At 44.9% G+C, this 22,567-nt stretch overlaps 1 non-coding gene across 1 annotated transcript; it reads right to left on the bottom strand.

Moving 5' to 3' along the window:
• Positions 1 to 670: 670 nt before the first annotated feature.
• trnaw-cca (transfer RNA tryptophan (anticodon CCA)) lies at positions 671 to 742 on the bottom strand. The gene has a single exon. It is a non-coding gene; the product is annotated as a tRNA-Trp (tRNA).
• Between the last annotated feature and the right edge of the window lie 21,825 nt (positions 743 to 22,567).

The raw sequence follows: 22,567 nt of genomic DNA, 5'->3' as shown, positions 1-22,567 counted from the left end.
TAGACGGAGCGGTGCATTACTAGTAGCGGCGCTGAGCACGCTATGGGGAAATTCAGGGTATGTGAAATGCCAGCGGTTTAATAAACAACGCGTCTGATTTCGGATCATAAGATTGTAGGTTCGACTTCTACCTGGCTCGTGTAAATGTTATTCAAGCTCCTCAGTAATAGATGTATATTATGTAATGAACCGCACCTGAAAGCAAACGTTGGGTCTGTTTCCTTTGTTTTCCAGCATGAAATAGCAAATCGTTACAAAAAGCACCTGCTAATGTCCAATAGCGGGTTTTTTTTTCAAATGACATTTTCAGGCTTCAGACACTTTTTAATAAAACAAAAGTGTCCGGAAACTCATTAACTTTCAGGTTTGCTTGAACCTGTATTAAAAAAAGTTATCTGAAACTTCCGGGATTCCATTATCTGATGTAGCTGTCTCTAAAGTTGGACGTGATGTTAAGCAGATGTGAACTGTGCTTTTTCTCTTAAAAAAAAACAAGTTCTTTTTTTCCTCTTCACTCCAATGCTGGAGACTGTAAGCCTCTGTGAGCTCCACACTGCGTGTCCTGTACTGCTCTATTTTGTTTAGATTATCTATGTGGTGTACAGATAGAACTCAACTGCATGGTGTGAATTCCGTGTTCAGGACCAGCAGAACCTGAAAAAGTAACAGCTAATCTCGACGTGATTTGAACACGCAGCCTTCTGATCTGGAGTCAGACGCGCTACCGTTGCGCCATGAAATCACGGCTGTCCGTGCTTTTGAATTCCCCAAAGGAGACAAATTAGCTTCACAAAAAAAAAAATCTCCTGTGAAGAGCGCAGCTCTTCCGGAGAGAGTCTCTTCTTCCCAGACCACATTTTATTCTTCTTGCGCAGCTCTTGTGCAGGTGTTGTTCTCAATTACAGATCCAGAAACACTGATTGTTTTTTCTATTTTTTTAGATTAAGTACCCCATGGTGCAACGGTAGCACGTCTGACTCTAAATCCCCAAGTTCATTTTCAAAGTATATCGGAGTCAACTGATACTGATCAGGTTCTGCTGCTACTGAACCCGCAGTCTTCACCTTAAAGTTCAATTCCCCAAGCCTTTTGACCTTATATGTCCATCCCTTCTCGTCAAAACTCGTATTTTAACAGGGTACCCTTCAGAAATCGCAGCATAGAATGAAAAAACTCCAGTAGATCTCGGCCGCTGTTGGTGATTTTCCTTTTAAAATAAATGAATCTCTGGAAATTTTACGGAGTGTATCACTTTCACTGAGACCGAGAATTGTTAAACTGTACATGCGTCTTTGTGGCTCAGTTGTTAACCAAAAGGGTGGTGGTTTGAGCCCTTCCAGGGACGCTATGAGCCTTATAATGTACACACCCTCCTCACTTCATTTCTCCACGGCCGGTCTTGTACCGCTAACAAATACAGAGGCCGTAGGAGGCAGTAAGCTCGCATATATAGCTCACTGTGTATATAATGAAGAAGCAGAGGTTAGTTTCTCATCTGTGCGTTACAGAGCCTTACGCAACTCAAACAGCTAGGGTTTGATCCCTGCACGGGCTATTAGTTGAAAGGCCATTGTAAATGACGTATAAGAGATTTATACTTTATTGATCCCGTGAGGAAAATTAATAAAGCTTATCCAGCTGGCTTTTATGTTTCACACTAAATTGCGATCTTGAAACCAAAATGAAATTGACATTTGTACTGTATGTTTTTTTTAATTACAAAGCAAACAGAGTATTCCCTTAATTCAAAGATCAGATATTGGCCAAAACAAGACAATCAGACGTGGGCTGACTTTGGAACAGGAGCCTCTGCTTCGTCGTTTATTGAGCTTTTGATCAATGTCTGAGTGAATAAGATTCGCTATTTTAACTCTTTGATTAAAGTACACAAAAAGCACCGTCCTTCGAGCCAGAATCGAACCAGTGACCTAAGGATTCCCTACTGACTCCACTACAGGCCTCCACTCTACCAACTGAGTTATCGAAGGCATGTCACACAATGCTCCCTGGCACATACTGCCCAGTGTAGTGAAATGTTCCGGGTGATTTAAATCCCAGTTCGACATCAAGTTTCCAACTCGTTTCCTTAGTCTTCTTTACCTTGAATTTAAGCCACGAACCAGGATTCTACTGTATAAACTTCCGGGGATATTACAAAATGTTTGATTGGGCATCAATCATTCCAGGCGGAAATGTACTCCTTTTTGTTTCTCGAGGGATCATATTAAACATGTCATTAGTATCGAGAGTAGGATCACCATGAAACTCAAAACAAACTGTTTCATTCTGTCTTATTTAGAAAGTAGCGTTTGTGCTACATTAATTATATTTTCGTGGAAATATAGAAGTTGTAAATGTTAAAATTTATATTTGAATCGAAATGTGGTTTTGAGTTAAATATAAGCGTGATCATGTAATTAGTTTGTTTGGCATTACTATATATATTGCCATGTTACTAGAATTTGTAACTGAAGATTACTAGTTGTGTTTTTATGATGAGTAGCCATTTGTTGATTACAATATTGTATATAATGTATAATTTGAACTACATATTTTTCAGGTGTGAATAATTGTATATTTTAAGAATCAATTTCTAAAACAAATCATTGGCTTTATTTACTAGTTTCTACACCTATAAAATATTTATTTGATGTATAATAGACCTTTAACTATATATGTATATTAGTCCTCTAAATTTATCCGTATAATAGAACTCCAACCATTTATGTATAATAAACATATAATCATAGATGTCTAATTGACATATAACGATATATGTATATTAGAATTTCATTCTAGACCAGTTAGGGAGCACATTTATACGTCTAAAGTATGCGTTTAATAGTCGTATATTCTACATCTTTTGTCCACTGGGATGTGCCGATTTTAATTTAACAAAGCTAGATACACATTTTCTAATGCAGCCTTCATTACAAGACAGTTTGTTTTTCGAAAGCGTGTTATGTAAAAAGAGAAAAACGAAAATATATAGATGACAATCTTTCAAAGCTGAAGATTTTACTTTTGAAAAATTGACATTTTATGTATGCAGATGCATTCGCTGGTTTTAGAACTTTGCTGTGCTTTCTGAATCATTTTCAGCGTTATAAAGTGGGTGTAGAGGGAGCGATCTCTTTGTAGAGCAGTTGACAGGCTGGAGATGTTCAGACTACTCTCGTTATTTCTCAAATGCTTACATCATTTTTGCTGGGACGCAACTGTGTACATGGGCTTGGTTTTCGTTTCACTGATTCTCATTGAAGATTTGGGAATTAACGACGAAAGATTCAGTTTGGCAGAAGTTTTGGTTCACAACGATCTTGAAGACACGCCCATGTAAGGCAGCGTGTGATGATTTGTACTATAAAAGACCAAATGCTCAAAGTGACGTCTGCGTTTACCGTTTAGACTTTTCCATCTTGGGCACACTTTTAGAAAGCAAAGATAGAGTAGTTGTGTTGAATCACACTAAGACATCTGTTAGCAGAGTGGTGCAGCAGAACTGTGCTGGGCCCATAACCCAAAGATCGACTGATTGAAACCATCCTTTGCTATGTACATTTTATGCACGATTGATAAGCACACCATCAGTTTAATGAAGTACATTAAAACTGATTTTTCTCTCGTGTGTGTGCAAGCTTCACACTTACAGTACTCTTTAATCTTTACCAATAGCAGATGCCCAAATGTATCTTTGGTTGTTCTGAGATCCTTGATAGTTTCCTCAAATCCTTCAAATGAACATCCATAGCAATTATGTTTAAGTTTATTACAATTAAGGTACATATACAAAATATCAACGCACATTTGTATAATGCTCATTTAATAATGATTGTCAAGGATTGTCAAGTTCTCCAACAAATCTGTGTTCTAATTTTAAAATATTTTTGCTAAGGATACAACGGGTGTATAAATGAATTCTCCTGACAGCCAGTTGAAGATAAAATTCCACACGTGAAAATGGTTTACTTGGACATTGACAGGTACTTAATTGTTTACTTGTAGTTCCACACGAGTAAAATACATATTTCCTGCAAATTTCAAGAGGGCTTGCGAAGAAATCCAATCAAGTTTTAGCAGAGATTATGGTTACAGCGGAACAGTCTGAAGCTCGTCCCTTAGTGGGTTTGAACCACCAGCCCTTCATTTAATAGCTACACTGAGACACACTCCTGTTGCTTTTTGCCATTAACACATTTATAGTTAAAGAATTATAAAATACTGACATTTTCCTGCCAGCCAGCAGTATTTCTTCTGCACTAACCATGAAAAACCAATAACTTTATTTCATCTTTCGCAGTCTGTAATCCACAGAAAAGGAAGTGAATACTTGTATTAAGCTAAATCAAGCTGACGGAGATGCACTGCCGTTGTGTTTCTCCACTTTTCGTTAAAAGGAGAAAAATCACTGACATTTATTTGCGGTATTTCTTCTGTCCTGATTAGCAAGACTTATATTTTATCTTTCAGAAGTTGTATGAATTTCTTGAAGTTCAGAAACAACTTGTTCCACAAAGGAAATGAACACTTGGTTCAAAGTAAATCAAGACGTATGTATCTCTCGCCGCGTGTGCTCTTATTTGTCCATCTCTCTACTTTTCTCTCACTCTGACAGTCTGTGCAGAGTTTCTGAAGGGGATGTAACACCACTTGGCAAAGAGAAAAATTATCAGAGGCAGAATAAAAAAATCATTATTCTCTTCTCAGTCAGATTCACAGCTCAGAGACAATCGGACAGAAGCTCAATACTTCTTTTTATCCGTCAATCCAGAACCAGAGGACATTCAGACAATCAGTGCTGTTACATGAATAATATCAGACAGAACAGCCTGGACTCAGGTCACATCTCCCCATTTTCTCCTTCCTCACAGACACTTGTTTTAATGTTTAAATGTTTTATAACACACGTGAGTGTGGAATTATCTTTTTATGTTATAAACACAAGTAGTGACACTCTGGTCAGTACACTGTATATTGATTATTAGTAGCCGATGGGCCGATGGCCTTGTCTACAGTAGTGACCAGTTGACCAGTCTGTAGCTCTCAGCAGTGGGACTCAGATCACACAGAAGAAGACCTGTCTGTGTGTGATTCCACACCAGCCCAGGGAATCACCAGCTCTCATATGTCTCTTACAGGTGTCTCACAGTCTTATAAATTTACAATTAGATGAATTATTGTAACAGTTATACAGTTAATTTAAATAATCAGACTACCTATGGAACTGAGAGCAGGCTGGAAATAAAACCAGGATACACATTTTAACCTCCAGGATCAGGTTCCTGATCCTCCTGGCTTCTATACTCTGATGATTCGTTTAAAACATTTAAAAGCACTTATTACAGGGACTTGTGCTTGTTCTCTACTGCTCCACACGGGTACGCCTTGTAACACATTAATCTGCGAAGTAAACTATTTTTTTCCCTGTTTTATGAATTTCATTCCTTGGTTTGTTGCTCTCCTTTTACAACTGTTATGATTCGCTTCTTTTCACAGCCCTGTCTGTTCTTTTTTGGGGGGGATGTTATATCTGCAAGAAAAGCCCCCCAGGCTCCGGACAGGAGTCTCCTCCAGCGGAGACGCGCTCTGCTCTGTTAGTAAGAGCGCTGTGATGTCACAGACACCAGCCTGAGCGCCTGGATCAGAGAGCGAGGGCATGCATGGAGTTATTGATCACGTATCTATCGAAAACCAATTAATTCAATTGAAAAACCGTAGAATAAATTATTAACTTCACCGATTGGTGAGTACTAATTCTTTTTCTGTTTTTGATCCTGTTTTAAATATCTAGAAAACAGTCAATAAGGACTGTATCGATCAATTATCGTAGTGCGTTTAGTGTAAAAAATGTTCAAACCGAAATTAAACAATGATTATTCTTATTATTTAGGTAACTGTATACTAGAGCTAAAAATACATATTCCAAGTTGATAAATGTATGTAAGTAACAGTTTACATGTATTTTTTCCCGTGTTTATAAATCATAAGTATGGTAACCACGGGGACAGGCGCCATGTCACTGTGTGCGTCTAGGTGTATCGCGTTCGTCACAAAGAGCGATGTGACGTCATGGGTAGCAACAAATACTAATACTAGTGTATTCATATGAATATTAATGAGAGTACAACTGATTGTTTTAATGCTAGTGTTCATGTGAGTATTAATGATGATAGCGCTACTGATAGTTTTAGTTTTAATGTTCATATTCATGTTAAAATTAATTATAATTATAGTGTTACTGTTAGAGAATTAACAGTAATAGTAGTAGTTTTAATACTACTGTTATTCTAGCATTACTGTTATTCTCTTTGGGGAATTAAAAGCACTTGTCGCAAGTGACCTCGAGGCACAACAGTAGTGCGTAGTAGTAGCTGACTCCAGATCAGAAGGTTGCGTGTTCAAATCACGTCGAGGTCAGCTGATGTGTTTGCAAGTGCTGCTGGTGCTGAACCCGGAATTTACACCATGTAGTCGGGTTTTAGCTGTACACCACCTAGGTAATCCGAACGAAATAACAGAAAAGTACAGAACACCCAGTCAGGGGCTTATGCAGCATTTCATCTTGAACACGACAAGAGAAAAGGCACACTGCACATCCGCGAAACATCACGTCCGACTTTAGAGACAGTGACATCAGAGAATGGAAGTTTCAAACCGCTTTTCTGTTACAGGTTCAAGCAAACCTGAAAGTTAGGGAGTGTTTGGTCACTTTTGTATGAAAAAGTGTCTGAAGCCTGTAATTATAATTTGCCCTTCTTTTAATTGTGGTTGAAATCCACTCCCATGTACCAAGACCTTACAGTATATTCATGTTTACTTAAATGACTAACTATTGGACTATTGGACATTAGTTGGTGTTTTTTTTTGTAACGATTTGCTATTTCATGCAGGAAAGAAAGGAACCCAGACCCAACGTTTGCTTTCAGGTGGGGTTCATTTACATAACAGACATCTATTTCTGAGGAGCCTGATTTGAATCACACAACCCCGGTAGAAGTCGAATCGACAATCTTATAAACCGAAATCAGACGCGTTACCCATTAAACCACTAGTCCGTCAAGTAAATTAATTGCACCATGGTGAGTTCAGTGTCGCTACTAGTAATACCCCACCCCCATCTTAAATTTCTAAGTGAGAAACGTGTTTTCTACATTTTTTTTTGTTTTAAAAAATCATCACTTTTAAGCAGACAAAGCCTTTATTTGTCGCTTTGAATTTCTAATTGATTTAGAATTCCAAGACAAAAGCGTTTCGTTCCACAGCGGCGTGAAATGATCACGTCTTTCACTCTACTTCTCTCTAGTAGTAAAGCAGATCTTGCTTGGTGAGCATTTGCTCCGGTAAATTAGGTCACGTTTCATGTTAACTCACTTCTTCTAAACACAACATTTCCTGCATGTTTTCTCCATGAAAAAAGACATTTTCCCTTACATGATTTCTCGTTTTGTTTCATCAAAGTGTACAGAAAGAAGAAAGAAAGGAAAAGTATCGTTAATGAACTCTGTCCCCCTTGGGAGATGTCAAGAGCATTGGACATGAAAAGTGCCCAATAAAAGCCATTTCTCTTCATTTCTCCTACGGTCAGGGCTCCTGTTCCGTGTAAAGGAGGCAGCTTGCTCAGCCGGCAGACTCAGGGCTTCGTGAACGCAGATGGCTCAGAGCGGTATGTCCAAGCAGCTATAAAAGAGGAGAATTCTGACGGCACCGTAGCTGAGTCGGTTTAAGTTCCTGTCTCGTTAACTGGAGATCCTGGCTCCACATCCCAGCTGTGCCTTTCTTCCTGTCTTTTTGTGCAGAAACGTACATCTTGGACAACCGCATAGGGCTTGATTTAGTTTAAAGCATGAATGCAGTTCCTTTCTGCAACAACTTGTTTTTCAAGAAAATCATACAGCTTGTGAAAAATGAAATGTAATTCTTGGCTATCAGAGCAGTAGGAATATTGCCGACTGGCAAGAAAATGCAAGCAATGTTTATTTTTTGACCAGAAAGGTGCGAATGGAAAAAAGCCTCTCTCATCAGTCTCTGTGGCGCAATCGGCGAGCGCGTTCTGCTGTTAATTGAAAGGTTGGTGGTTCAAACCCACCCAGGGACAATCTTCTTATTGACCCCGGTAGAAGTCGAATCGACAATCTTATAAACCGAAATCAGACGTGTTATCTATTAAACCACTAGCCCGTCACGTAAATTAATTGCACCATGGTGAGTTCAGTGCCGCTACTAGTAATACCCCACCCCCATCTTAAATTTCTAAGTGAGAAACGTGTTTTCTACATTTTTATCAGTTTTTAAAAATCATCACTTTTAAGCAGACAAAGCCTTTATTTGTCGCTCTGAATTTCTAATTGATTTAGAATTCCAAGAAAAAAGCGCTTTGTTCCACAGCGGAGTGAAATATTTATGTCTTTCACTCTACTTCTCTCTAGTAGTAAAGCAGATCTTGCTAGGTGAGCATTTGCTCTGGTAAATAAGGTCAATTTTCATGTTAACTCACTTCTTCTAAACACAACATTTCCTGGTGCATGTTTTCTCCATGAAAAAAAGACATTTTCCCTTACATGATTTCTCGTTTTGTTTCATCAAAGAGTACAGAAAGAAGAAAGAAAGGAAAAGTGTCGTAAATGAACTCTGTCGTCCTTGGGAGATGTGAAGAGCATTGGACATGAAAAGTGCCCAATAAAAGCCATTTCTCTTCGTTTCTCTTACAGTCAGGGCTCCTGTTCCGTGTAAAGGAGGCAGCTTTGCTCAGCCAGCAGACTCAGGGCTTACTGAACGCAGGTGTCTCAGAGCGGTGTGTCCAAGTGGCAGTAAAAGAGGACAATTCTCCTGGCGTTGTGGCTTAGATGGTTAAAGCGTCTCTTTAGTTAACAGGAGATCCTGGGTGTCACGGACGTCCAAAGGGACAAACCGTGGGGAGCAGGAGAGCGGAAAAAGACCCATATGTGTAGCGGCGAGACGGGAAAAAGGCCCGGGCTCATAGTGCAAAGAGTTCAGGAATGCCGTATAGAAACCTATGCCCTCAGGGAGCGGACGTGGGGCGCCCTGGTGCTAGGCGGGTCTCAGGACATCCGAACGTCAATGCTGAGCCAGGACAGAGTGCAAGACCCGGAAATATATAGCCCAAGGGAAAGAGAGGGACAGGAAGGACAGCAGACCGGAAACTAGGGACAGGACAGAGAAGGAGCGCCCCCTGGCTGCAGAGGACGTGACAGTACCCCCCCCTTCATGGGCGGCTCCCGACGCCCATACAAATAAATAAGCTGCACAGCACTGGGGGGAGGAAAAACCTCATTTAACTGAAAGGAAACCTCCGGGAATCCACGGCTGAGAGCTACCCCTTCCTCCGGGGTATAAACCTTTATTGGGTGGAGGAAGGGGGGGTAGAGAAGAGCTCCGGAGACTAAAAACAAAAAAGTACACAAGCACAAACACAACAGACAAAAACCTGGGAAAGACCAGGGAGACGAACCACAAAAAAAAATAGGAACCAAAAACAGGTAGGAACCAAGGTTCCGAGACACAGAGAGCAGGGGGGACCAAAAAGGAGGGGAAACCAGGAAGAAAAAAATCAAAACAAAAGGCAAAAAACAAGAAAAAAAAACACAAAAACCCCGGGGAAAAATACCGCAGACTGGGCAAATGGCACGTTCACATTCTAACGCTGATATCGGAGTGGACAACCTGAGGAAAGCCAGACCGAAGTCCGCTCACAGACACAGATGCCCGGAGTGATATCCAGCAAAAGAATGGAGGAACGGCAAATGGGCACGTTCACATACTAACGCTGATATCGGAGTGGACAACCTGAGGAAAGCCAGACCGAAGCCCGCTCACAGACACAGATGCCCGGAGTGATATCCAGCGAAAGACATGGAGGAACGGCAGAAAGCTTACCATTCTATCACTGGTATCGGAGAGAGCCAGACCAGGAAGAGCCAGGCACGAGAACCCGCTCCAGACACAGAAGCTCGGAGTGATATCCAGTAATAAGAATAGGCAAGCCAGCTCAACATTCAATCACTGATATCGGAGTGATCTACCCGAGGAAAGCCAGGTACAGGACCCGCTCACAGGCACGGAAGATCGGAGTTATATCCAGTGATTAGAATAGAGGAACTGAAAAAAAAAAACAGCACAGAGAACAAGAAAAAAGAAACTGCGGCAAGACAAAAAAAAAAAACGCCGCTCGCGGGGTCAGTAGGTGGCTCAGCATTCTGTCACGGACGTCCAAAGGGACAAACCGTGGGGAGCAGGAGAGCGGAAAAAGACCCATATGTGTAGCGGCGAGACGGGAAAAAGGCCCGGGCTCATAGTGCAAAGAGTTCAGGAATGCCGTATAGAAACCTATGCCCTCAGGGAGCGGACATGGGGCGCCCTGGTGCTAGGCGGGTCTCAGGACATCCGAACGTCAATGCTGAGCCAGGACAGAGTGCAAGACCCGGAAATATATAGCCCAAGGGAAAGAGAGGGACAGGAAGGACAGCAGACCGGAAACTAGGGACAGGACAGAGAAGGAGCGCCCCCTGGCTGCAGAGGACGTGACACTGGGTTTAAATCCCAGCGGTGCCTTTCTTCCTGTCTCCTTGCATCGTTTATTGTTATAGACAACATGCTTCTGCATTAAGTTTAATGGAGGTGTTTATTTAGTTTTTGGCACAACTTGTTTTTCAAGAAATCCACACATTGCGAAAGATAAAATGCTCATCTTTGTTATCAGTGCAAAAGAATTACTGCCAGCTGGCAAGAAAATGACAACGATTTTTTTTTACTTTAGCCAAAAATCTGTGAATGTAGAAAAATACGACATGTGTCAGTTTCTATGGCACACTCAATCAGGGTGTGCTTCAGTTAAATACAATGTTCGTAGATCAAATGCACCCAGAGACACACTTCGAATTAATCCGATCTAAACATTACCTTCTCTAAATGTGATTGAGTTTCTTTGCACGTCCTTAGCCATCTTGATGTTTGCAGAGATTTTCAACTTTTGACACGAGTCAAACTACAAGTAAATAGTTGAGTACCTAAGTCAATATCACCGGGAATGTGAATATAAATGTAAACATCAATATTTCTGCTGTCTCCTGAGAAAAACAAGTATAGAGTCAAAACACAATAAATAATGCTAGAAAATTATTCAGTTAACACCCAGATGTGACAAAACACATTTAAGACTTACATCCCCTTTAAATATGTATTTCCTTAATATCAGTTCTCTTCCCTCCCCAGGATACCTGCAAATTCACTATAGCATATTAAAAGCTGTGTGTAAGTCTTACATGTGTTCTGTTACATCTGGGTGTTAAATTAATAGATGTGTTGTGTTATTTAATATGATTTGACTCCACGCTTGTGTTTCTCGGGAGACAGCAGAAATATTGGGGATTTGCGGCTACAGAAAATAATGTGAACTTTACAGGCAAAAGTTAGGTTACGTTAAAGAAACAAAAACTTATTGTCACCTAAAGTGAAATCTAAAGTCTTCTGATCCGTAATCAGACACGTTATCCATTGTGCCATTGGCGTTTGCATTGCATTCCTATACAGCACCACATTGAGTTCAGAGCCGCTACTAGTAATACATCGCCCCGGTCAAAAGTTTCTCAGATTCATGTGTTTTGTACGTGTGTCTAATTACTACGTCTTTCATTATGTCTGGTTTAAAATAATGTATCTTAAAAACAGAGAAAGGGTTTATGAGTCTCCCTGAAATTCACACACGAAGAATAAAAAATATCGCGTTTAAAAAGAATACAGAGATGCCGGCGATAGAAAACGGAGCGTCTTAAGTGCGCGCTATCACTGAACTAAACTCCCGATCGATAGGTTTGCCGGCGGCTTTCTAATTGTGTTAGGAAGAGCAAATAGTCCACAGTGTACATTTTAAAGGTCTAAGCAAAACAATCAGACGTAAGGATTATTCAGAACAGGAGCCTCTACTTCTTTGTATACTGAGCTTTCGGGTGAACGTCAAAGTGAAAGACAAATTCGCAATTCACTTTTTGATTAAGGAACAAGAAAACACCATCCTTCAAACTGGATTCAGACCAGGGACATAAGACATACTCGCTGCTTTTTCTACAGTTTTAAGAGCTAGCAACTGAGCTATCGAGAAGTCTAAAATAAACGTTTTGTCACACGCGTAGCCCAATGTAGTGTAGTGTTCCTCTTTATTTAAATCCCAGTTCGACATCAAAATACTCACTCCCATAGTCTCGTTTAGTAGAAAAAATGGACCAGGCTTCTACTCTATAAACGTCAATAGTTCTTATAAAACATTTGAAGGGATATCAGTGCAGGCAGAAATTGACTCTTTTTCTTTATGATTTGGTTTTGATTTTGAATCGTTATATTATTAAGTTTGTGCTTTCTCTGTTTTTATCATATTGTGAACTTATTTTTTAAACAAATGCTTACAAAGGCAAACAGGGCACACAGTACAAGCTACTGTGCACTTTTGGGAGTATATGAGGTTCGATATAAAATCGCAAAAATGTAAAAGGAGAAAATACCCCAGACTGCGTGTAAAGTCCTCCTTGAGGTATGCTTTCAAAATAGCTGCACCAGGCACTTGGACACAGATAAACACAGGGATTTAAAATTCAGGAATATGAATGGTCAATTGCTTACAGATGGGTTTTTACGTTTCGTATTTAGCGATTTGTGTATAAATCTTTTAACAATTCATTAAAATGCTAACAATATGTAAAATAAAAACAACAGCAACGTTAAATGGCAGGGAGACGGGCAGTTTTTTTTTTTTACAATCAGATTCCAATCTCTAATGCTGTGTTTGAGAGCTGTGTGTGAGAGCTTACTGTACATAACTTTCCTTTTCTCACATTTTCTGAAAACTATTCCAAAGGGGCACCTGTCACAGACGTCCAAAGGGACTAACCATGGGGAGTAGGAGAGCGGAAAAAGACCCATATGCGTAGCGGCGAGACGGGAAAAAGGCCCGGGCTCATTAGTGCAAAGAGTTCAGGAATGCCGTATAGAAACTTATGCCCTCAGGGAGCGGACGTGGGGCGCCCTGGTGCTAGGCGGGTCTCAGGACATCCGAACGTCAATGCTGAGCAACGACAGAGTACAAGACCCGGAAATATATAACCCAAGGGAAAGAGAGGGACAGGAAGGACAGCAGGTTGGAAACTAGGAACAGGAACAGAGAAGGAGCGCCCTCTGGCTGCAGAGGGCGTGACAGTACCCCCCCTTCATGCCAAGCACACTGTCAAGATGTGAGTCACTCTTGAATCAGAGCTGGGTGACACGGGCTTCTGTTCTGATATGGTTGTACGAGAAGCAGGAGGAATCGCTTCACTCGTATGAAGCATGAGCTGAATCAGGAGTGAGACATTTCGTGTGTTTGTGCATATGTCAACGCCTGACCTACATCGTAAAACTAAAACTAAATTAAAAACTAACATTAAGTTGTCAGAGACATTCATTTATATACAAACAAGAGACAGACAAAGTAATAATTCTTCATTAACTTGTCCTACACTGATCAGACTATTTGAAATTGTCTGATTCAGCCTGTGCAGTTCGTGCTAATTAGAACAACGCCAGTACTGAACCCTCATCACCGAACAGACTATTTAGCACAAGTTCAGCTGCTCGCCAGCTTTGTTACACACAGTTTTGCATTGCTATTGAGCTCAGAGCAGGAGCTGATCTTCAGACAGTACCGTGTTAAGTAGTCTGCAGCTTCGTGCAAAACAGTTCGACAGTTCATTGCAATTTACCCAACGTGTTTTCTATAGCTTTCAGCTGCAGTTAATTTACATAAAGAAAATCTACTACTGGTTTAAAAGCAACATGAGTCAGACAGGAGTCAAACCTACAATCTTCTGATCCAAAGTCAGATGCATTATACATTACACCACTGGCCCTAACCTTATGGTGCTCAACAGCACCATAGTGACCTCAGTGCCACTACTAGTAATGCATCACCCCCATCCAAAATTTCTAAGTAAAAAAAAAACTTTTTAAAATGTTTAAAAATATGATATCTTTAAAAAAGACAAAGGGTTTGTGTGTCACGCAAAAGTTTTGATTCATTTTGAATGCAAAGTAAAACCATTTTCATCCAAGAAATCATAAATTTGTCTCATCCTCCATACTATAATCCTCTCTTGTAGTAGTAAAACATTTTGAATTCAACAGAACAATATATTAAAGGAACAAGTAATAGGTTTATTCCATGCTGAAAAGAGAAGAGAGAAAACACAATGTTTCAGCTATGAAAACTTCTTCAGGTTTGTTTTCTCTCTTCTCTTTTCAGCATGGATTAAACCTACAATATTACTTGTTTCTTTGCAGATATGCATGCTGAAGTAGCTATTCACCTGAATATATTAAACGTTTCATCTATTAACATAATGTTCTCCTGAATAACTACTCAAAAGAAGCCACAGCTCAGGTGTTAGAGAGATTTGAAATCAGATCGATGGATTTAGAGTCCAGACTGCGAACCAACAGCTGATACAGGTCTTTTACAGAACCGTATTGATTTTTTCTACTTTGTCCCTGTGCCATCATTGTCCTGCTTGCAGCCGAGCCCGACACACAGTACCATCTGGTTTCTGTCGCTGGGCACTCACCCTGTGGTCCATGTGGGTCCTAATGCCCCAGTATAATGACAGGGACACGAAACTGTAAACAGGTGCCGCCCGTCGGCTGAGAAGTAAAACTGAGGTCCTGACTCTCTCTGGCCTTTAAAAATCCCAGGTCGTCTCTTGAAAGAGTAGGGGTGTAACCCCAGCATCCTGGCCCAATTTTCCAATGGCTCTTATCAGTCATGGCCTCCTAATAATCCCCATCTATTAACTGGCTTCATTACTCTGCTCTCCTCCCCACTGATTGTTGATGTGTGGTGAGCATTTTTGCACAGTATGGCTGCCGTTGCATCATCAAGGTGGGGCTGCACATTGGTGGCGGTAGTGGGATTCCCCATTACCTGTAAAGCGCTTTGAGTGGAGTGTCCAGAAAAGCGCTATATAAGTGTAAGTGATGATAATAATAATAATAATAATAATAATAATAATAATTATTATTATTATTATTATTATTATTATTATTATTATTATTATGTAAATTGCAATAAAAATATAATATTTGTTTCAAAATCGATTAATGTAAAAACTGATAAAGCTAATGCTTTTTTCAGGGCTATATCTACTTAAAAAAAAAAGAGAAGTGAAATTTGGAGAAGATGCACCAACGGGTGCCTTCACATCTCCAGCTTAAGTCTCGCCTGTAGCTGCGAGAAGGTTAAAAGAACACAAGTGATCTGTAGACGATGTTCGGGGAAGAGATAATTCTGTTTTCAACACAGGGAGTGAGAATGAGCTCAGTCCGGCTCCCAGCAGAATCCATTCTGGTTTGGTTACTGTTAGACTGTGCATCTGAGGCTCTTTAGATCACAACGTGAAAAAAAAACAATTGCTCACATCGAGAGGAAGGGAAGATATCATGTTTAAAAAATCAGAACCGAAGATTTGGATCTGGGGCCTCATACTTATCAAATTATTAAAATAACAGTTATTAAAATATTAGATTGTGTTTCTATAACATTTCGTGCACACTACGCCATTTTTATCTAAAAATAAAACAACAGCCACAACAAGGGCTTTACACGCAGTCTGGGGTATTTTCCCCTTTTAGATTTTTGCCACTTTATATCGAACCTGTTATACTCCCAAAAATGCACAGTAGATTGTACTTAATAAAAATGTACAATTCACCGCTGGTATAAACAGATGTGTGCCGTGTCTGCCTTTGTAAGCATTTGTTTAAAAAATAAGTCCACAATACGATAAAAACACAGAAAGCACAAAGTTAATAATACAACCATACAAAATCAATACCAAATCATAAAGCCAATTAAGTAGCTATCCTTTGAAAACAGAGAACACCTTTATATCTACAAAAAACTTGACATTTGCATTACAAAATGTATTTTTGAATTACAAAGCAGACAGAGTAGTCCTTTAATTCATAGATCAGATCTTGGCCAAAACAAGACAATCAGACAGGAGCTGAATTCGGAACAGGAGCCTCTGCTTCGTCGTTTATTGAGCTTTTGATCAACGACTGAATTAAACAGATTCACTATTTTAACTCTTTGATTAAAATACACAAGAAGCACCTTCCTTCAAGCCAGAGTTGAACCAACAACCTAAGGATTCCAAAGTGTTTTTATTACAGTTCCCCACTCTACCAACTGAGCTATCGAAGGGATATCAGGAGCTGCTCTCTGGCACATACTGCCCAATGTAGTGAAATATTCCGGATGAGTAAAATCCCAGATCGACATTGTTTCCAACTCCTTTCCTTAGTCTTTTTTACCTTGAATTTAAGCCACAAACCAGGATTCTATTGTATAAACTTCTGGGGATATTAAAACATGTTTGATGGGGCATCAATCATTCCAGGTGGAAATTGACTCTTTTTTTCTTGGGGGAAATGAGGAACAAAACTAAATGTCATTCTGTGTTTCTTAGAAGCATTATCACAGCTAATGCATGTAATGCCTTTAGTATGTGAAGGTGAGAGTTCAGTTATGCCAGGGAGTAAAGAGAACTGAAATTTAGAAAATTCATATTTAAATAGATTGCAAATCTTCAAAGTGTTCTGTCACTGCAAAATTATTACAGGGGTCTACCAGCTGCGATATGTGCTTGTTTTGGGACTATTTCCAATAAGTATCGCATTAGTAATTGTGTGTCCTTACTGGTATCTTTTAAACTGTGAGGGACATTCGGTTATATAGTCATAATCCGATTTTAACGTGTTCTGCATTTTAATTTACTGAACAGATAAATTGAAACGTTCTGATTCAGAGCCCCTGCAGTTAGCGCTAATTAGAACCACAACAATGCTCACGTGTCCTGAGCACCACACTGAGCACATGTTCAGCTGGGCTCTGACTTTGTTCAGCACGACTTCTTGTTGCAGTTGAGCTCAGAGCTAGAGATGATCTCCATATTCTACCGCACTAAGTACTTCGAAAGTTAGTACACAGTAAACACTTTTAAGTGGAGTCAGGTTTTTAAAAAATTAAACCAGCGCCCTGTCACAGAAAAGTACCCCGGTCTCCCGTGCAACAAGCGTAGGTACTCAGCACTGTACTAACGAAGAGCACTTATTCGCAGCTGAACGTGAGCTCTGTTTACTGTCAGCAGGCATTTCCTCATTTCCAATGACGTTTTCGCCTGCTCTCGGCTTTTTAAAGAGGGTCATAAACGCTCAAGAATTAATTCATGTGAGTTTGAAGTCTGTTTCTGTTGTCTCGGCTCTTGACAAAGAAAAGCCGTACGTTGGAGACTCCCTCTCTGAAGAAGTTTGCCGTCACCCTGCAAGAGAGAAGATCCATCATTCACCCAGGCAACCACTGAGACAATTAACATTAAACACGTGAAATGCGAGATGTTGTGATTTTTTTCCCACTTAAGGCTTCTATCGTTTCTACTCTAACGAGAAAAGCTTTTCATCAGAAGTGGGATTTGAACAAATGTCTCCAGGAGAAACTGCTAACTGACCGCAACGCCTTAGACAACGAGCCTTCCTGCCTGTGGTTATTGTATTGAATTAAATGTTTTATTTATTTATAAGAAAAAAGTGAAATCAAGTAATGAGGGAAACGTATTTTTTTCATGGAGGAAACTAGTACGAGCAAATGTAAAGTTTAGAGCAGCGCTTAATTAAAACGATCAGAAACCGAAAGCGCTTCTTTTGCGGAACAGTATATTCCAATACCGGTGGTTCTGCAGAAGAAATAAGCCGAACTCCAAACACTGTTGCCATTACGGCTACTCTGGCTGCAGCTGCTTTAAGATCTACTCAGCGGGGACAGGTTGTAGGAGTTCAGACTGTGTTGGCGCTGTCTAAATAACAGTGTGCGAATTTAAACTTATTTAAATAAGACTATTTACAATGTAATACATGCTCCAAAAGCGTTAATACTGCACTGGCTGCTATTTGAAACGCCTTCATAAATGACGCGTAATAGAGATTGATGCAGCTGGCTTTTATGCTTCACAATACATTGTGTAGCGTTTGCAGGTTCTTTTCAGAACTAAAGAACAGTGGAGACGCGGTTAACCAACCAAGCACTAGCTTTATTTAACAACCACACAAAAACCAAACACAGGATCTACACACACATGAGGAGACTGACGGAACACGTACACATATTTAGGGTGGTAATTACCTAACAACACACTATACTTTTACAGGACTACACAGGCCACTAGAATTACTAGGACATTATTTACACAGGTAGGGTCAGCCGCTGGTCATCGTGCTGACCCTCAGACTCTCCCCGGCTACCACTCCCAGCATGCCCAGCGGTACTACGAGCGCCTAGGGGCGCTTCCTCCTCACCACCAAGCGAGGATGTTACACTGCCCCCACCTGAAGCATCTGGCATCTGGCGTCTCGCCGACGTCGAACACCCCCCTCAGGCTGTACTCGTATTCGGCCAACTGCTGCGGAACCCTGCGTGAGCGGCCGCTGCGCCACGGTGACGGCTGGCGACCCACAGACGCCCCACTATCGGCCAGCTCCAGCCCCAGCTGCTCCTCTAGAGCCTCCCCACACGGCTCCTCCTCCGACAGCGCCAGCTTAGGGCTGAGGCCTTTGCGGCGGCGCGGGTTGTACACCCAAACTGAGTCCCCGGGCTGGAAGGCAGGTCCCCTGCAGCGCAGGTGGTAGTACCGCTTCTGCCGGACCCCCGCCTGTGTCAGGTGGGTCCGTGCAAAGCTGTGCACCCGCTGCATCCGCTGCCACAGGTCCCACTCGTAGTCCAGTCCAGCCGGCAGTGCCAACCCATTTTCGGGCGGCGGGCCGAAGACCAGGTCCACCGGGGTTCTTATTTCCCAGCCCAGCATGAGCGAGGCTGGGGTGCACCCGGTGGATTCCTGGACCGCGGTCCTGTACGCCCAGAGCGCAAGGGGGAGGTGGCAGTCCCAGTCCCGTTGGTGCCGGGACACCAGGGTGGCCAGCCGGGTGGTGAGCGTCCGATTAAACCGCTCCACCAACCCGTCGCTCTGGGGATGCAGCGGTGTGGTCCACGTCTTAGTGATCCCCAGGCGCTGGCACACTCTGGCGAAGACCTGGGACTCGAAGTTACGCCCCTGGTCACTGTGTAACTCCTCCGGCACCCCCAGCCTGGCAAACATCCCCTCCAGCAGTGGATCGGCCACCGTGGGGGCACTCTGGTCCGGGGGGGCGTAGGCCTCCGGCCACTTCGTAAAATAATCCATGGCCACCAAGACGTAGAGGTTCCCGGCCTCGGTGTGTGGAAACGGGCCCAAAACGTCCGCCCCCACCCGCTCCATAGGAGCCCCCACCTGGTGTTGTTGGAGGGGGGCCCGAGAGTGCTCAGGGGGACCCTTCTGCGCCACGCACACCGCACACGTTCGGCAGTACCGCTCCACGTCCCGGTGGGAAAGACCCCAATAAAAATGGCCTCGGAGACGCTGCAGGGTTTTTTTACATCCGAAGTGCCCCACGCCCGGCTGGCCGTGCACCGCTCGGAGCACCGCCCTGCGGAGTGACCGAGGCACCACCAGCTGCCACCGTATCTCGCCACTGGAGGGTACCCGCCACCCCCGGCGCAGCACCCCGTCCTTTACCTCCAAGGCCTCCCACAGGGCACAGAGGGCCTTGACAGACTTCGGGTGCGGGGCGAGCTCCTCTCGCGTAGGCCGCACTCCAGCTGCCCTCCAGCGGAGCACCGGCCCCACATCAGGATCAGCTGCCTGACGCTGTGCCAAGTCTGGCAGGCCCACCCCCAGCGGCCCCTCCCGGGCCGTGGCCGCGGTGCTCACCCCCGCCACGGTGCGGACAGCCTCCTCACGCTGCTCCCGCCGGGTGCAGTGGTGGCGTTCCGCGGCCTCGCAGGGGCGCCGCGAGAGAGCGTCGGCATTGAGATGGCAAGACCCTTCACAGTGCACGACAGTGAAGTCGTACTCCTGCAGGATCTCTATCCATCGCGCCATCTGCCCCTCCGGCTCCTTAAAGTGGAGCAGCCAGGTGAGGGACGCATGGTCGATCCTCAGCCGGAACCGGGTCCCGAACAGGTACGGCCTGAAGTGGTGGACCGCCGCCATCACCGCCAGCAGCTCGCGACGGCCTAGTCAAACCCCGACTTTAGTAGGCCACTACGCACTCCCCATCCGGCCCCTCCTGCGCCAACACCGCACCCAAACCGCACCCAAACCCGAGTCACTCGCGTCGGTGTCGAGAACATACGGCAACCGCGGGTCGGTGTAGGCCAGCACGGGGGCCCCCACCAGAGCTTCACGCAACCGGCCGAAGGCAGTCTCACCGCCCGAGTCCCAGCCGAAACGGCGGCAATTGTCGGTGAGGCGGTGCAGCGGGGCAGCGATGCTGGCAAAGTCCCGGACGAACCTCTGGTAGTACGAGGCCAACCCCAGAAAGCTGCGGAGCTCCGTGACGGTGTGTGGAGTCAGCCAGTCCCTCACTGCGGCGACCTTACCTGGGTCCGTAGCCATCCCTCGCGGTCCAACAACATGTCCCAGGAAGCTCACCTCCCGCCGCAGGAGCTCGCACTTGCGGGGGTTGAGCCTCAGGCCAGCACGGCGGATGCAGGCCAGCACCACCTGGAGGTTCGTCAAGGCCTGGTCGAAGCCCCGGGCATGAACCAGCAGATCGTCCAGATACAGCACACACTGGTTCCGCGGGACAGATGCCAGCACCCTCTCCATCAGCCTCTCGAACGTCGCCGGGGCATTACACAGGCCAAAAGGCATGACAGTAAACTGCCAGAGGCCCTGGCCGATAGAAAAGGCCGTCTTCGGGCGAGCATCGGGAGCAAGCGGTACCTGCCAGTAGCCGCAGCGGAGGTCCAGGGAGCTGAACCAGGTCGACCTGGTGATGTAGTCTAGGGCGTCATCTATCCTCGGCAGGGGGTAGGAATCTTTCTGGGTGACCTCATTCAGCTTGCGGTAGTTGACGCAGAATACTCCACGAGCCGTCTTTTTTTTTTACCAGTATAGCTGGCGCCGACCACGGGCTCGCGGAGGGCTCAATCACCCCCGCTGCGGCCATCTCCCGGATCTTTTCCTCGCCGGCGGTCCACTTGGCGTGAACCATGCGTCCCGGTGGGATGCGGATGGGCCGAGCGTCGCCGGTGTTGATCTCGTGTTGGACCAGGGCAGTGCGGGTGCAGTCCTCATCTATCGCCGCAAAGAGATCCTCGTTCTGGGCGAGTAGCGCCTGGAGCCGCTGCCGCTGGTCCTGATCGAGGCCCTCGCAGCTCCACTGGCAGAGATCCTCAACGGCGCGCCCCACTCGCTGCAGTACGTCCAGCCCCAGAATGCAGTCCTCCTGGATGGGTGCGAGGTAGCAGGGAAGGCGCACCGTCGCTGCACCCAGACGGAAGGCAAGCACCTGTTTCCCCCGCACTGCGGCGAGCTGTCCCATCACAGTCCTTAGCCGCAGGCTGGAGGCCTCCCATCCTGGGGGGTTGGTGCCCTCGGTGTTGGGGAGGATGCCCGGCCGGAGTAGGGTTACCGATGAACCGGTGTCGAGTAGGGCCAGGCAGGGTTGGTCCTCGATTTTGCAGTGGAGGTACAGGCCCCGGCTACAGCCGACTCGCCCCACGGTGGCGTGAGGGGCGCCGGTCTTAACAGCGCTCTCTGGAGCGGGGGTTGAGGTGTTCGAGGGGCGGCCTTCCCCAAGCTGAGTCGCCCCATTCCCGTTTCCCTACGCCGATCGAGGAGTGAGAGGTTCGGGTGCCTGGCAGAACCAGGCTCGGTGTCCTCTCTTCCCGCAGCGGTTGCAAATCAGCGTGCGGGGCTGTTCCGCAGGGGTTGCTGCCCGGGCTGGCTCTTCCCCCTTGCTGGATTCCTCCGTCGCCGTCTCGGTCAGCCAGCAGGGCGCACTGCGTCTGCTGGCACTTCCAGTCACCCCGAACACGGCCTCACCCCGTGTAGCAAGGGCCAAGGCCTGCTCCAGCGATGTTGGCGCGGCCAGCTGCACGTGGCGCCGCAGCTCCTCGGGTGAGAGGGCCTTGAGAAAAGCCTGGAGAGCCATCTCTCGCTGCACTTCCCGGGGGAAAGTTGGGTATCCTCGGCGGGCGAGGAACGCGACATCAGCGGCAACCGGGCCCAGTCGCTCTCCTGGTTGCCGCCGCCGCAGGGCCAGCCTCTCCCGCATCAAGTCTGGCGCCTCCTCTACACCGAAACGCAGCTGGAGAGCCGCCGCCAGCGCCGTGTATTCACCTCTGTCCTCCTCCGGGACATCCTCCGGGACCTGGCAGGCCACTCCTTCCATCTCAGCCCGGTTCCAGCCCTTCGTCCGGGCCACGACCTGGAACTGCGCCTCGTAGATTTCCCAAGGCGCTTCCCCATTGTAGCGACCTGTTCGCACCCGCGCCGATGGGTGTGGGAATCGCTGATCGGCTCCGGCAGGGAGAGTATCCTCTATCTGGGGTGCCCGCTGACCAGGAGTAGCAGCCAGTCGCCCCAATTCTACTGGTGGGACCACTATTGAATAACCATGGTAAGGGCTGTGGCCACCTGTCGCACCCAGGAGT

The sequence above is a fragment of the Lepisosteus oculatus genome, chromosome 14 (assembly GCF_040954835.1).
Source record: "Lepisosteus oculatus isolate fLepOcu1 chromosome 14, fLepOcu1.hap2, whole genome shotgun sequence".
Lineage (NCBI taxonomy): Eukaryota > Metazoa > Chordata > Actinopteri > Semionotiformes > Lepisosteidae > Lepisosteus > Lepisosteus oculatus.
The sequence above is the reverse complement of the archived record's forward strand: the minus strand, read 5'-3'. Positions and strand labels throughout refer to the sequence as shown.